Source organism: Bos indicus, chromosome 3, assembly GCF_029378745.1.
Source record: "Bos indicus isolate NIAB-ARS_2022 breed Sahiwal x Tharparkar chromosome 3, NIAB-ARS_B.indTharparkar_mat_pri_1.0, whole genome shotgun sequence".
In the NCBI taxonomy this organism is placed as follows: Eukaryota; Metazoa; Chordata; class Mammalia; order Artiodactyla; family Bovidae; genus Bos; species Bos indicus.
The window spans coordinates 106678105-106691183 of record NC_091762.1 but is presented as its reverse complement, the minus strand read 5'-3'; the positions used below and the strand labels follow the sequence as shown (position 1 = coordinate 106691183).

General features: G+C 49.1%; 1 non-coding gene across 1 annotated transcript; it reads right to left on the bottom strand.

Moving 5' to 3' along the window:
* Positions 1 to 1590: 1590 nt before the first annotated feature.
* On the bottom strand, positions 1591 to 1663 carry TRNAG-CCC (transfer RNA glycine (anticodon CCC)). The gene has a single exon. It is a non-coding gene; the product is annotated as a tRNA-Gly (tRNA).
* Positions 1664 to 13079: the final 11416 nt, after the last annotated feature.

Below are 13079 nucleotides of genomic sequence, written 5' to 3'. Positions count from 1 at the left end.
CGCTGCTGACTCCGCGATGCCCCAGACTGCCGAGGTCTAGTCGTGCTGGGGTCCTGGGGGCGGCAGACACGTCCGGTTTGGGAAGGTTGGTGGGGGTGGCGGTGGCCTGATCCTCGACCAGAATCCTCCAGCAGTTTCTCTCGAAAGGGTGGAGAACAAGTGCAATGTGGGGCAGGGGGCGGCTGTCATCCCAAAAGGGATGGCGGAAGTTTAGGCTGCACCACCTGAGCAGGACCGGCTCTGGCCAAGGTGCCTGAGAACCTGTCTTGGTGGTGGGGGTGCTGGGTGTCCCTGGGAATCAGTTCACTAGAGGCCAAGCTGTCCTGAGAGGCCAAGAAGTCTCGGAGAAGACCCATTCCTGAAGCGATGCCTCAAAAAGGAGTGGGTGGCAGTCTCCAGCCTCCCTTCATGGGACTCCCCTACAACAGACCAAAGTGTTCATTCGGCAGGGGCTCCTACTGCTCTGCTCCTGGGAAGGGAGACTCAAGGAAGAGTCTCAGAGATTCATCTGCCATCCTCATGGACCAGAGGATTGACCCCCAGGGCTCAGAAGGAAACCAAATGGGGCATCCTGGAAGGTGGACTTCATGAGCAGGGAGGAGGAGGAGACGGGAAGGCCATCTCCATGTGGTGGGTCAGACACCAGCGAAGTCTTTCCCTTTGACTCACCCACCAGGACACGGAGAAAGCCACTCCCACCCCAGCCCCACTTGGGAGAGTGGGATTGGTCATCTGAGAATAACTGCACTTTCACTCCCTCAGCAAGACCTGCCTGGGGACACTTGATTATGGTCCGGGACGAAACCATCCCATGCCCCCTTCCACACATGACCACAGACAGTATCTCATGGCCAGGTACACGCACACAGGTTTCCTTGATGGCTCAATGGGTAAAGAATCCACCCGAAAGGCAGGAGACACAGGAGACGTGGGTTGGATCCCTGGGTCAGGAAGATCCCCTGGAGGAGGAAATGGCAACCCACTCCAGTATTCTTGCCTGAAAAATCCCATGGCCAGAGTATCCTGGTGGGCTACAGTCCAAAGGGTTGCAAAGAGTTGCACGTGACTGAGCGACTAAGCACAAGTACACAGACCCAAACATGCAGACACACAGATAACACAGCTGGCGTGCACAGGCAGAACTGACAGCCTGGGCTTCCTCGGGAGACCCTGACGGTCACACCAGCCACACCTGTGGGCTCTCTTCCTCCAGATGTCCTCGGCACTCACACAGCTTCCGTGGGCACCCATTAGTGGAATGGAAACTTCAACCAAGAGAGGTTTGCAGTCATAACATGTTGAGATTTTGTAATTTTTAAACATATTGGATTAATAAAACATTAAAAGTTAACTTGTCTTTTTAGGATTTTTTTGTGGCTGCTGGAAAAATTTTAATTGTATATGCTGCTCCCCATTCTATTTCCGTTGGACAGTGCTAATCTAGTACAGGTTTTCTTTCTTTTTAAAAAATATTTATTCTTTTGGCTGCGCTGTGTCTCAGCTGTGGCACTCAGGATTGTCTGTCTTCGTGCAGCACGCGGGATCTTTAGTACAGGCATGCAAACTCAGTTATGGCATATGGGAATCTAGTTCCCTGACCAGGGATTGAACCCAGGCCCCCTGCATTGGGAGTGCAGAGTCTTAGCCACTGGGCCACCAAGGAAGTCCCTAGGACAGGGTTTCTTGACCTCAGTCCCACTTGACATTTTGGGCTGGAAAATTCTTTATTGCCTGGGGCTGTTCCGTGCACTTTAGAATGTTTAGTAGAATCCCTGGTTTCTACTCACTCCATACCAGCAGTACCTGCCCAGGTCATAACAATTAAAAATGTCTTTAGATAATAATACCAAATGTCTCCTGGGTGAGAAATCCTGCACCCTACCCCACCCCCCACCCACTGAAAACCACTGGTCTAGAGAAACCCCCAAGATTTAGAGGCTGAGTAGAAGAAAAAGAGCTGCCAGAGGAGGCTGACAAGAAACAGCCGGGAGGTGGAGGAGAGCCAAGGGTGGGGGTTACAGGAGCCAGAGGGTGTTTCAAGGACTCGGTCATGATCATTTAAAACGTCAGTCAGATCACATCACTTCCTGCTCAAAACCATCCATAAGCTTCCCATGACATTCAGAATAAAATGCCAACTGCTTACCGTGGCCTATACACAGGGTGACATGTGAGACTGGGGCACCTCTGAGAGTGAAAGAAAGCAACCCTAGTAACTCTCAGGACCGCCAGGGCGTTCCTGGGTGTGAGGCCATCCCAAGCCCTGGGTTCTGCCCCTTTCCTGTTCACCCATGCACTAGAGCCTTCGTGCCCTTCCGCTGACATTTCCTGCCTGTGGTTGCTGCAGGACTTCGAATTGGTTGTTCCATTTTCCCAGAATCCTCTTCCCCCAATTGTCTCGGACTCATCATCTCACTTTATTCAGGTCTTTGTTCATATGTTACGTCCTTAGAGAAGACTTTCCTGACCACCTGTCTAAAATGGCCACACATCCTCGGATCACTTTGTGCCCCCTGCCTCACACCATTTTACTTTACAACATCTATTAAGCTCATGGTTGTTGGTTAGTCGGTTGTGTCCGTCTCTTTGCGATCTCATGGACTGTAGCTTGCCAGGCTCTTTGTCCATGAAATTTCCCAGGCAAGAATACTGGAGTGAGTTGCCATTTCCTTCTCCAGAGGATTTTCCTGACCCAGGAATCAAATCTGCCATCTCCTACATTGGCAGGTGGATTCTTTACCACTGATAGGTTGAGATATTTATTTATCATCTGTGTCGTCCACCACAAGATAAACTCATTGAGGGTAGACACTTGTCTCTCCTGTTCCCTGCTGATTCTCCAGCACCTAGTACAATGCCAGGCGTTAGGTAGATGTGCAATAAATATTTGAGAGCAGAATAAACTCATTTGAGATGCTTGACTACGATGGGAATGTAAGCTAGGATAATAACTGGAGGCAGACGTGGAATCTGGGTTTGTTTATTTTTGCTTTTGTTTTATTTTAAGATGGAAGTGAATAGGGCATGGATTGAGCAGCAGGAAACTATCCCTCTGTGGATTCTATGAAGGCGCTTCCACCTTAACTGTGAAGTTCTTGGGGGTAGAAGTCACTTGTGTTTTTCATTATCATGTCCCTTAGTGCCTAGTAAAGTGTCTCATGCAGAGTAAACATTTAAAATTGTTGTGAGGGACATCCCCGGTGGTCTGATAGCTCAGACTCCGCACTCCCAATGCAAGGGGCCCGTGTTTGATCCCTGGTGCTAGTGATAAAGAACCTGCCTGCCAATGCAGGAGACACAAGAGATGCGGGTTGGATCCCTGGATCGGAAAGATCCCCTGGAGGAGCGCGCCGCAACCCACTCCAATATTCTTGCCTGGGGAATCCTATGGACAGAGGAGCCTGGCGGGCTACAGTTCACAGGGTCACAAAGAGTCAGAGACGACAAAATCAACTTAGCGGAGCACAGCTCAGGGAACTAAATCCTACGTGCTGCAACTAAGAGTTTGAATGCAGCAACTAAAAAAAAAAAAGATCCCGCAGGCCACAGTGAAGATCTTGCATGCCACAGCTGAGCTCTGATGCAGCCAAATAAAGCTCTGATGCAGCCAAATAAATAAATATTAAAAATAAACTTGTAAAATAAATAAATGATCATAATACCAACGCCAAAATAAATTTTTATTGTGCTTTTACTGCATCAGGTATCAAGCACTGTACTATTTGACATGTATTAACTCGTTTCAACCTCACAGGTGTTCTTAGTTGCTCAGTTGTGTCCAACTCTTTGCAACCCTCTGGACCCACCGAGCTCCTCTGTCCACGGGATTTTTCAGGCAAGGAATGGGACGCCATGTCCTCCTCCAGGGTATCTTCCTGACCCAGGGATCGAACCCACCTCTCCTATGTCTCCTGCATTGCAGGCAGATTCTTTACCTACTGAGCCCAGGGAAGCCCATTTAAACTTCACAACAACCCTATAATAGAAGTTACTATTTTTACTCTATTTTAATCCCATTGTACTGAGACATAGGGAAGCTGAGTAATTAATCCAAGATCACACAGCTAGTAAATGGTAAAGTTGGGACTCCACCCAGGTAGGCTGGCACCAGATTCATGCCCTGGAGTGTGGTGGACCAATCAGAAGCCTCGTACAATAGTCCAGGCAATAGGTTCTGGTTTAGAAGGGAAAAAAGATGAAACAAATCCACATGATGCAGGGCTTCTGTCTGGATGACTGAGTGGGTGAAGGTGACAGGCACCAAAGAGAAACACACGAGAAGGTAAATGCACTGTGACCTTACTGCTTGTGTGACCCATGGAGAACACCCAGGAGGAGAACTCAGGGAGATGTCTGAGCTGGAATAGGGATTTGGGGACTCTCAGCTGAAGCTCCAGGGTACATGGGGTGTCTCAAAGAGCTAGTGCAGAGCAAGGAGGAGGAGAACTTAGCCTAGATCCCTGTGAACTATACCCAGAGAAACTCTGGGGGTGGAAGAGGAAAATTGAACAAGAATAGAGCACCTGGGGCCAAGTCAGAGAGGGTCGGGAACACGGGTTCGGCAGCCAGTCCAGGGGATCTAAGAGAAAGACACGTGCAAACACAAAACGATACTTTCGTAATCCCTGAGCCCACATTAGGTCAGCCCCCTTCTTCTCCTAGGGCTGGTAGTCAAATAACTAGACAGACATGGCTTGGTGCCAGTGGTTAGATTGCACATGGGCCATATGTTGGAATGGGGTTTCAGAGCCCTCTGCTGGGCCAGACACTGAGCGCCTAACTGCAGAGTGATAGAGGTGTTGGGCGTCCTAGAGGAGAGGGTGATTGTCATAGAGATGCTCTGGACAGCCATTGTGTGGGGGTGCTGAGTCGCTTCAGTCGTGTCTGACTCTTTGTAACCCTATGGACTGTAGCCAGGCTCTTCTGTCTATGGGATTCTCCAGGCAACAGTACTGGAATGGGTTGCCATGCCCTCCTCTAGGAGATCTTCCCGACCCAGGGATCCAACCCATGTCTCCTGCATAGTCAGGTGGTTCCTTACCACTAGCGCCACCTGGGAAGCTGGTAGTTAATCATGTGATAACTTATATCTGTCTCTGGGACATAAAGGCAAAAACCAAACTGTTTGCTCCTCATCCTCTCCTAACAAAGCAGTGTTTGGCACATAATAAGTGTTTGGTAAATATTAGTGAATGACAAGCGATGGGGAGGGAGCTGGGGGCTCCTGAAGGTCTCTACAGGAAAACAGCAGAGTTACAACAGGCGCAGTCCCAGTCCAGGGTCTGGGAGGAGTGGCTGGAGCACCTGGGTGCCACTCAGCACTCTCTCTGCAGGCCCTTGCCCTTCTCCATGTGTCTGTGGACACTGAGACCCAAAGAGGGACAGAACATCCCTAGCGGCCACACAGTGAGGCAAGAGGTGAGCTGGGATAAGAAAGAATTTCCCGTGCCTTGGTTTTCTCATCTGTAAAATGAGATGAAAACAAAACTACTCACTCCATAGTCTTGTTGTAAGAATTAGATGAAGTGAGATGCATAGCGCCATGCCTGTTGTTTAGAAGGAGTACTTGGTAATGTTAGCATTTGGGCTCAGCCTCTGTCTCCATGTATTTTCTCTCTAGGTGATTCATCTCCTCCCATGCCTTTACCTCTTATAAGCCAATCATTCCCCAATTCTTTCTGTTGGGCTGCACCTGGTATTAGTGGAGGCATGCTGAATCTTTTAATTCCAGCATGTGGCATCTAGTTCCCTAACCAGGAATCAAACCCTGACCCCCTGCATTGGGAGCTTGGAGTCTTAGCCACTGGACCATCAGGGAAGTCCTGGTTCCCTAATTTTTAATCTCTAATGCAGACCTTTTTTCTGAGCCAGACCTATGTATCCAACTGCACAGTCTTTCTCCTTACACTCGTGTCGGTCCACCTGTGTGCCAACACCTCGAACAAGTAGAACCTAGCCACCCTGGAACTCCCCCAGGCTCTCTTTGCCAAGGTACATACTGCCAAGGCCTCCTGCCCAGACGTCGAGCATTCCCCATCACTGCCTTTCTACTCAGTATTCCATCCTGAGAACAAACTGAGCCTCCTTGCCTCACCGCCTCCCTGACTCCTGCTCCTCCCAGGCCCTTCCTGTCCTCCCTTTGCCCTCCTCCCCTGCTCCCCTGGGACCCATCAGTGCTCACTCCCTACCTCCCCAGCTGCCGCCACAGCTGGTCACTAATGGAATGTGCAGCTGCTGGGAGCCACATGTGCGGAACAGGCGGTGCACAGCCACCCCTGGGGCCAGCAGGGTGGGGGCTGGGGCCATCTGTCTATGTCTGTTTGTCTGCCTATAACACACACATACACACACACTCTCCCAGCTCCCTGTCCAGGGGAGTGATGGACAATACTGCTTTGGTTCCTTTCCCAATCCCTGGGCTGCAGAATTCAAAGGGGTCTTTTTCATCTATAGCAGGCTCAGCCTGGGACCCCTGAGAGCAACTAGCCTGGCCCACTGTCTTGATGCCCACACGCTGCCACACCTGTGTGCAGGCAGCGCAAAGCTCCACATAGGCCCCCCGGGGCCAGGTGGTCAGGGCTTGCCTAGATTTCTCAAGCCCTGGGGGTTGGCCTGTAACAGAGGAACCTGGAGGCCCTGGACGCATCCCAGAGCCCCTTAGGCAGCATCCAGACACTCTGCTGCTGGGGCGGCGCCAGCAGCGTCTGTCCGGGTTCCCACGCTCTGGCCTTTCTGGAATCTCCACGAATTTCTCTTCCATGTGTACATGACGTCAGCGGGATAAGGACATGGGGAGTGGGGGAAGGGGAGGGGCTGAGGACACCCTGCTCCCTGAAGTCAGATGGCCATGAGGGGTGGGGGAGAGCCTGGTCCCTGGTACTGCCCACCCAACAAGGAGAGGACCACTTGGCCTCTGGCTCCCAAGCCTGATCTGGTCTTGACACTGCCCAGAGCATTCCTGTCAAAGCCCCTCACCATCTCTGGGGAGGCCTCAGTTTCCTCATCTGTAAAATGGAGCTAAGCCGTCTAAGGGCAATATAAAGGCTGTAAAATCCTCAACCTTACTGCAGGTCCTTTATGGGCACAGCTTACTCTTTCAGCGCTTCCCTGACCTCCACCCCCGCCCTGCCGTTTCTCTTATGTTTTAGGACACACAAATAACGTAGGTTCATGCCTCTGAGTCTTTGTATTCTGTCCATTTTGAAAGGCTTTCCCTTTTCTATCTGGGCAATTCTATTCCGCCTTCAAATGTAACTGTGTTAGTCAGTCAGTTGTGTCCGACTCTGTGAAATCCCATAGACTATAGCCCACCAGGCTCCTCTGTCCATGGAATTCTCCAGGCAAGAATACTGGAGTGGATTGCCATTTCCTACTCGGGAGGATCTTCCCGACTCAGGGATAGAACCTGGGTCTCCTGCATTACAGGTAGATTCTTTACCATCTGAGCCACTAGGGAAGTCCTCTGCCTCTAAAGCCCAGCACAAGTCCTTCTCTCAGAGGCCTGTCCATCCTCCTTCGGGCGCTGGTACCGCCTCCTTGTACTTCCATGCTTCCCTCTATGGCAGCCTGACCGCCTCGTGTCACTACTGTCTGCTTACCTCCCCTGACCATGGCTCCTCAGGGAGCTGTCGGTCCCGGGGTAGATGGCCACCCCCAGGAGTCCAGGCATGGCACTCAGCAACCTGTGGGATCAGACCATAGTCAGGCATGGTTCTAGGCCTGGCCTCCCTTGATGCTGTCAGGTAGAGCTTCCAACCTGTACCGTCTGGTCTGGTCTCAACAGCAGAAGCGAGTGTGTGTGCATGCTCACAGTCATGTCTGACTCTGTGACCCCACAGGCTGTGGCCTACCAGGCTCTTCTGTCCATGGGATTTTCCAGGCAGGAAGACCAGAGTGGGTTGCCATGCCCTTCTCCAGGGGATCTTTCCAACCCAGGGATCGAACCCACATCTCTTGCATCTCCTGCATTGGCAGGTGGATTCTTTACCACTTGGGCCGCCTGGGAAGTCCTAACAAGCAGAAGAATTAGCTTAGTCATCACTAGCTGCCAAGGCATTTCTTAAACCCAGACCCCCTTATATCCCCCTTCCCCTACCCGGGCCAGTCAAGCCAAAGTCACACTGTACAGATGGGGAAAACTGAAGCCCAGAGAAGGGAACTTAGCCATAGGGACAGGATTAAAGCTCAGGGCTCCTTGCTGTGCAGCAGAAACTAACACCACATTGTAAAGCAACTGTCTGTGCGTGCTTTGTCGCTGCAGTCACGTCCCGCTCTTTGCGACCCCATGGACTATAGCCTGCGAGGCTCTTTTGTTCATGGGATTCTCCAGGCAAAAGCATTGGAGTGGATTGCCATGCCCTCCTCTAGGAAATCTTCCTGACCCAGGGATCAACTCATGTCTCTTAGGTCTTCTGCATTGGCAGGCAGGGTTCTTTACCACTAGCGCCACCTGGGAAGCTCAAAGCAACTATACTCTAATAAAAATCAATTTTTTTAAAAAAAAGAAGGACTTGCCTGGTGGTTCGGGCTTCCCTGGTATCTCAACTGGTAAAGAATGCGCTTGCAAGGCAGGAGACCTCCATTCAATTTCTGGGTCAGGAGATCCGCTGGAGAAGGAATAGGCTACCCATTCCAGTATTCTAGGGCTTCCCTGGTGTCTAAGCTAGGAAAGAATCCTCCTGCAGGGTGGGAGACCTAGGTTCGATCTCTGGATTGGAAGATTCCCTGGAGAAGAGAATGGCTACCCACTCCAGTATTCTGGCTTGGAAAATTCCATGGACTGTATAGTCCACGGGGTCACAAAGAGTCAGACATGACTGAGTGACTTTCACTTTCCCTGGTGGTTCAGTGGTTAGGAATCTGTGCTTCCATTGCAGGGGACAAGGATTCGAATCCTGGTTGGGGAACTAAGATCCCACATGCCGTGCAGCACCGCCAAAAAAAGTAAGTAAATTTTTTAAAAAAGGAACTCAGGGCTCCTACCCTAGTCCAAAGCCCTGAGGTCCTTTTTCTCTACCCTGAAATTTCCTCCAGGCAGAGGGTCTGGAGGCTAGGAAGTGGGTGGTGTTGAGACAGAGTATGGATAGGGTGGGAACCCCAGATGTGGAAAGCAGCTGTTTCTTGCCTCTGGCTATGGCTACCACTGATTCCACTATGTCCCCTGGTGGTGACAGGGAAGTCACACTTCTATTCCACCACTCAGCAATGATGGAGAATTGTAAGACCATCAGACACAAGCTATGTTGAGGGGCAGATGGGTTGTAGGGCCTATGGCGTAGAGAGGGTATATCATTCAAGTCTTCTAGGTCCTAGAACCTAAGAAACACACACTAAGATGAATTGGCGGTGCAGGAGACTTATTGAGGAAATCACTCTTAAGGAAAGAGGGAGTGAGCATGAGGAAGCAGGAAGAGCCTTCTGACCATGATGGAGGTCTGACACCTGTGAAGGGGAGGGAGCAAGAAGGAGGATTGGGGAGGAAGAGCCCTAGGCTGCAATGCAGCTTTGAGAAAGTCTTGGTCAGGCCTAGGGCAAAACCCGTCCATTAGAGGAGCCCCATGTAGCCTGGCTGTGGTCTTCCCACTGGGCCCAGTAACTGACAGAGAGCGGCCTGGGAAACACACCCTCTAGGCAGATCTACAGAGACAGTAGCTGAAGAAGTTAAAGATACTCCTTGCAGCAAGTTCTCTCTCTCTCTTTTTTAAAATCAATTATTTATTTTAATTGGAGGCTAATTACTTTACAATATTGTGGTGGTTTTTGCCATACATTGACATTAATCAGCCATGGGTGTACATGTGTCCCCCATCCTGAACCCCCCACCCACCTCCCTCCCCAACCCATCCCTCTGGGTCATCCCAGTGCACCAGCCCTGAGCATCCTGTCTCATGCACCAAACCTGGACTGGTCATCTGTTTCACATATGATAATATACATGTTTCGGTGCTATTCTCTCAAATCATCCCACCCTCGCCTTCTCCCACAGAGTCCAAAAGTCTGTTCTATACATCTGTGTCTCTTTCGCTGTCTCGCATATAGGGTCATCGTTACCATCTTTCTAAATTCCATATATATGCGTTAATGTATTATATTGGTGTTTTTCTTTCTGACTTACTTCACTCTGTATAATAGGCTCCAGTTTCATCTACCTCATTAGAACTGATTCAAATGCATTCTTCTTAATAGCTGAATAATATTCCATTGTGTATATGCACCACAGCTTTCTTATCCATTTGTCTGCCAATGGACATCTAGGTTGCTTCCATGTCCTGGCTAGTAAACAGTGCTGTGATGAACATGAACACGTGTCTCTTTCAATTCTGGTTTCCTTGGTGTGTATGCCTAGCAGTGGGATTGCTGGGTTATATGGCAGTTCTATTTCCAGTTTTTTAAAGAATCTCCACACTGTTCTCCATAGTGGCTGTACCAGTTTGCATTCCCAACCAGTTCTCCTGAAGGTACCTACAAGTTGTGTACCCTCCTGGCAGCTGCAGAGGTTGTGTGCTTTGCAAGGTCACCCAGCCCAACAAGCAGGTGACAAGTTCGCAGCCTGGGCAATGGCTTTGCTACCATAGCACAGGGGTGAGCTTTAAACCACTTGGATCTTCACAAGGCTTCTAAGGGGGATTTTGACAGATGAATGAAAATTCAGGTGAAATTACAGGGTTTCAGAGAGAAAAGCACTGAATTTGGAGCAACAGCCTGGCATCACAGACATGTGTCCTCGGACAACTTGTTTTCTGTCTCGAAGACGGGGTTTTCACTTTTTTCAAGATGTGGACAGAATAGCTCAGCCATGCCTCTCCTGCCAGATCCAAAAACAACGGGGCAAGGGGAACCAGTAGCTTTGTCTTTGGAAAGATGGCTCAGCTTCTTCCAGAGGTGCCTGTGAAAGACCACTCCTCAAACATTTCTCCTAGAGTAATCCAAATGGCCAAAAATTATTTGTATTACCTCTGAGGCATATCTCAAACTAACAGTGTAAACTCAAAGTTTTTTACATGTGTTTAATCTTAAAATGTACATGAGAATCAGTATAGTATAGCACTTAAGATATGCAGTTTGGAGCCAGACAACTTGAACTTAAATCAAGCTCTGCAACTATCTATGGACCTCTAGTGACTTAACATACTTCTCTGAGCCCTAGTTTCCTCATCTGCGAAATGAGGATAAAAATAGTAACTGCTTCATATGATTGTTGTGAAGATGAAATGGATTGATTTGGATTAAGTGTTTGTTTAATTTTTCAGTCACACCACACAGCATGTGAAATCTTAGTTCCCTGACCAGGGATCGAACCTGTGTCCCCTGCAGTGGAAGCACAGAGTCTTAACGCTGGACCACCAGGGACGTCCCTGGATTAAGTGTTTAGAACAGAGTCTATCCTGTTCACTGTTAAGATGTGAATTTGTGATTTTATTTCTTGACTGATCTGTTTGTAAAGTTTTTAAAAAATAATTTATGAGCAAGTGAAACTGACCACCAATAAGAAAAAAAAAGACAAAAGAAGAAAACACATAGCTCTCAGGTCTTAGGAGAGCTTTGCAAGTGGAAAAGGAAAAGAATAGAGGAGGAGAAAGAAGCGTGTCCCTCATTTCTCCATCCCATTGCTCCTTCTCTGTCTGTTGTAAGCCACAGTTCCATCTCAACCATGTTGCTGGGTTTTTGCTCCCAAATCTAGTCTAAGATCATGTCAGAAAATAGAAGATTCAATTCTGGCACCAGAGGGTTGAGTCTGTTCATCCAAGGTCCTAGCAGGCAAGGGCCAGCCCCTCCCCACCCCTGCCCTTCCACTCACCTTAGATATGGTCCATTGGGTACAAACCAGCGTAAGCAGCTCCAGTACCACTAGCCTCATGGACGCTGTAGAAACTTCACAGTGAGACCAAGACACTCAGAACACAAAGTTTCCATGACGTTCCTAAGTAGGTTACCCCAGGGCTCCTGAATGAGTCTGCTGGGCAGGAGTATAAAGAAGGACCTTATCCCTGGTGACTGGGTGGGAAGTGGGGACTTCATGTTGGAGAATTGAGGAAGCACATTTGGGTCTAGTCTAATTTTTTTTTAAGTTTCCTTTTTTTAATTTATTATTTTTTTAAAAATTTGGGTCTAGTTTTAGCCAGAGGCAAGGAACTAGCTGTGATAAACACAGAGGCCCCTAGTTATTCTAGGCTGAAGGGGGTATAATAATACAAGGGAGTCGACTTCAGACAGCCCCTGATTATCTCCACTCCCGAGTGTTTCACACCATTGTATGGTCCTGTCTCACACTGGATCAAGTGGGTCTTTGTGATCAGTAGACGATGGTAGAAGTGATACTATGTCACTTCTGAGGCGAGGTCATAAAAGACGGTTTTTAAATTTGGGGCTGTGCATGGTCTTCATTGCAGTGTGCTGGCTTCTGGAACATGGGCACGAGGGCACATGGGCTCAGTTGCCTGTGGCATATGGGATCTTAGTTCCCCAATCAGGGATTGAACCCATACTCCCTACTTTGGAAGCCAGATTCTTAACCACTGGACCATCAGAGAAGTCCCAAAAGGCAGTTTTTAAGAGCAAATTTGCTTTCCTCTCTCTTGGATTACTCTAGGGGAAGCAAACAGCTATGTTGTGAGAACGCTCAGGCCACCCTGTGGCAAGGAACTGAGAGCACCTGCCAATAGCCATACAAGCACATCATCTTGTGAGCATTCCCTCCATCCCCAGTCAAGCCTTCAGATGATGGCAGCCCGGCTGTTGGCTCAGTAACAACCTCACGAGACACTCTGAGCAAGAACCACGCAGCTGAGCTGCTGCTGAATTCCTGCGGCATGGAGACTGTGAGATACCAAATGTTTGTTGTATTAAGCAGCCAAGTACTGGGGTAATTTGTTACATAGCAACAGATAAACTAATCCACCATAAGATTCTCATGCTTTTGGTTTCCTTTTGAGAAGAGATAATTAAAATACTTTACAACCAGTTCAGAAACAACCTCGGCTGCAAACAGCTGGCTCAGTCCCATCAGCCCTGAGTTCAGCCATTCGATGATGGGCATGTTGATTGACAGCTACTCAGGCTGGAGGACACCAAAACCAAAG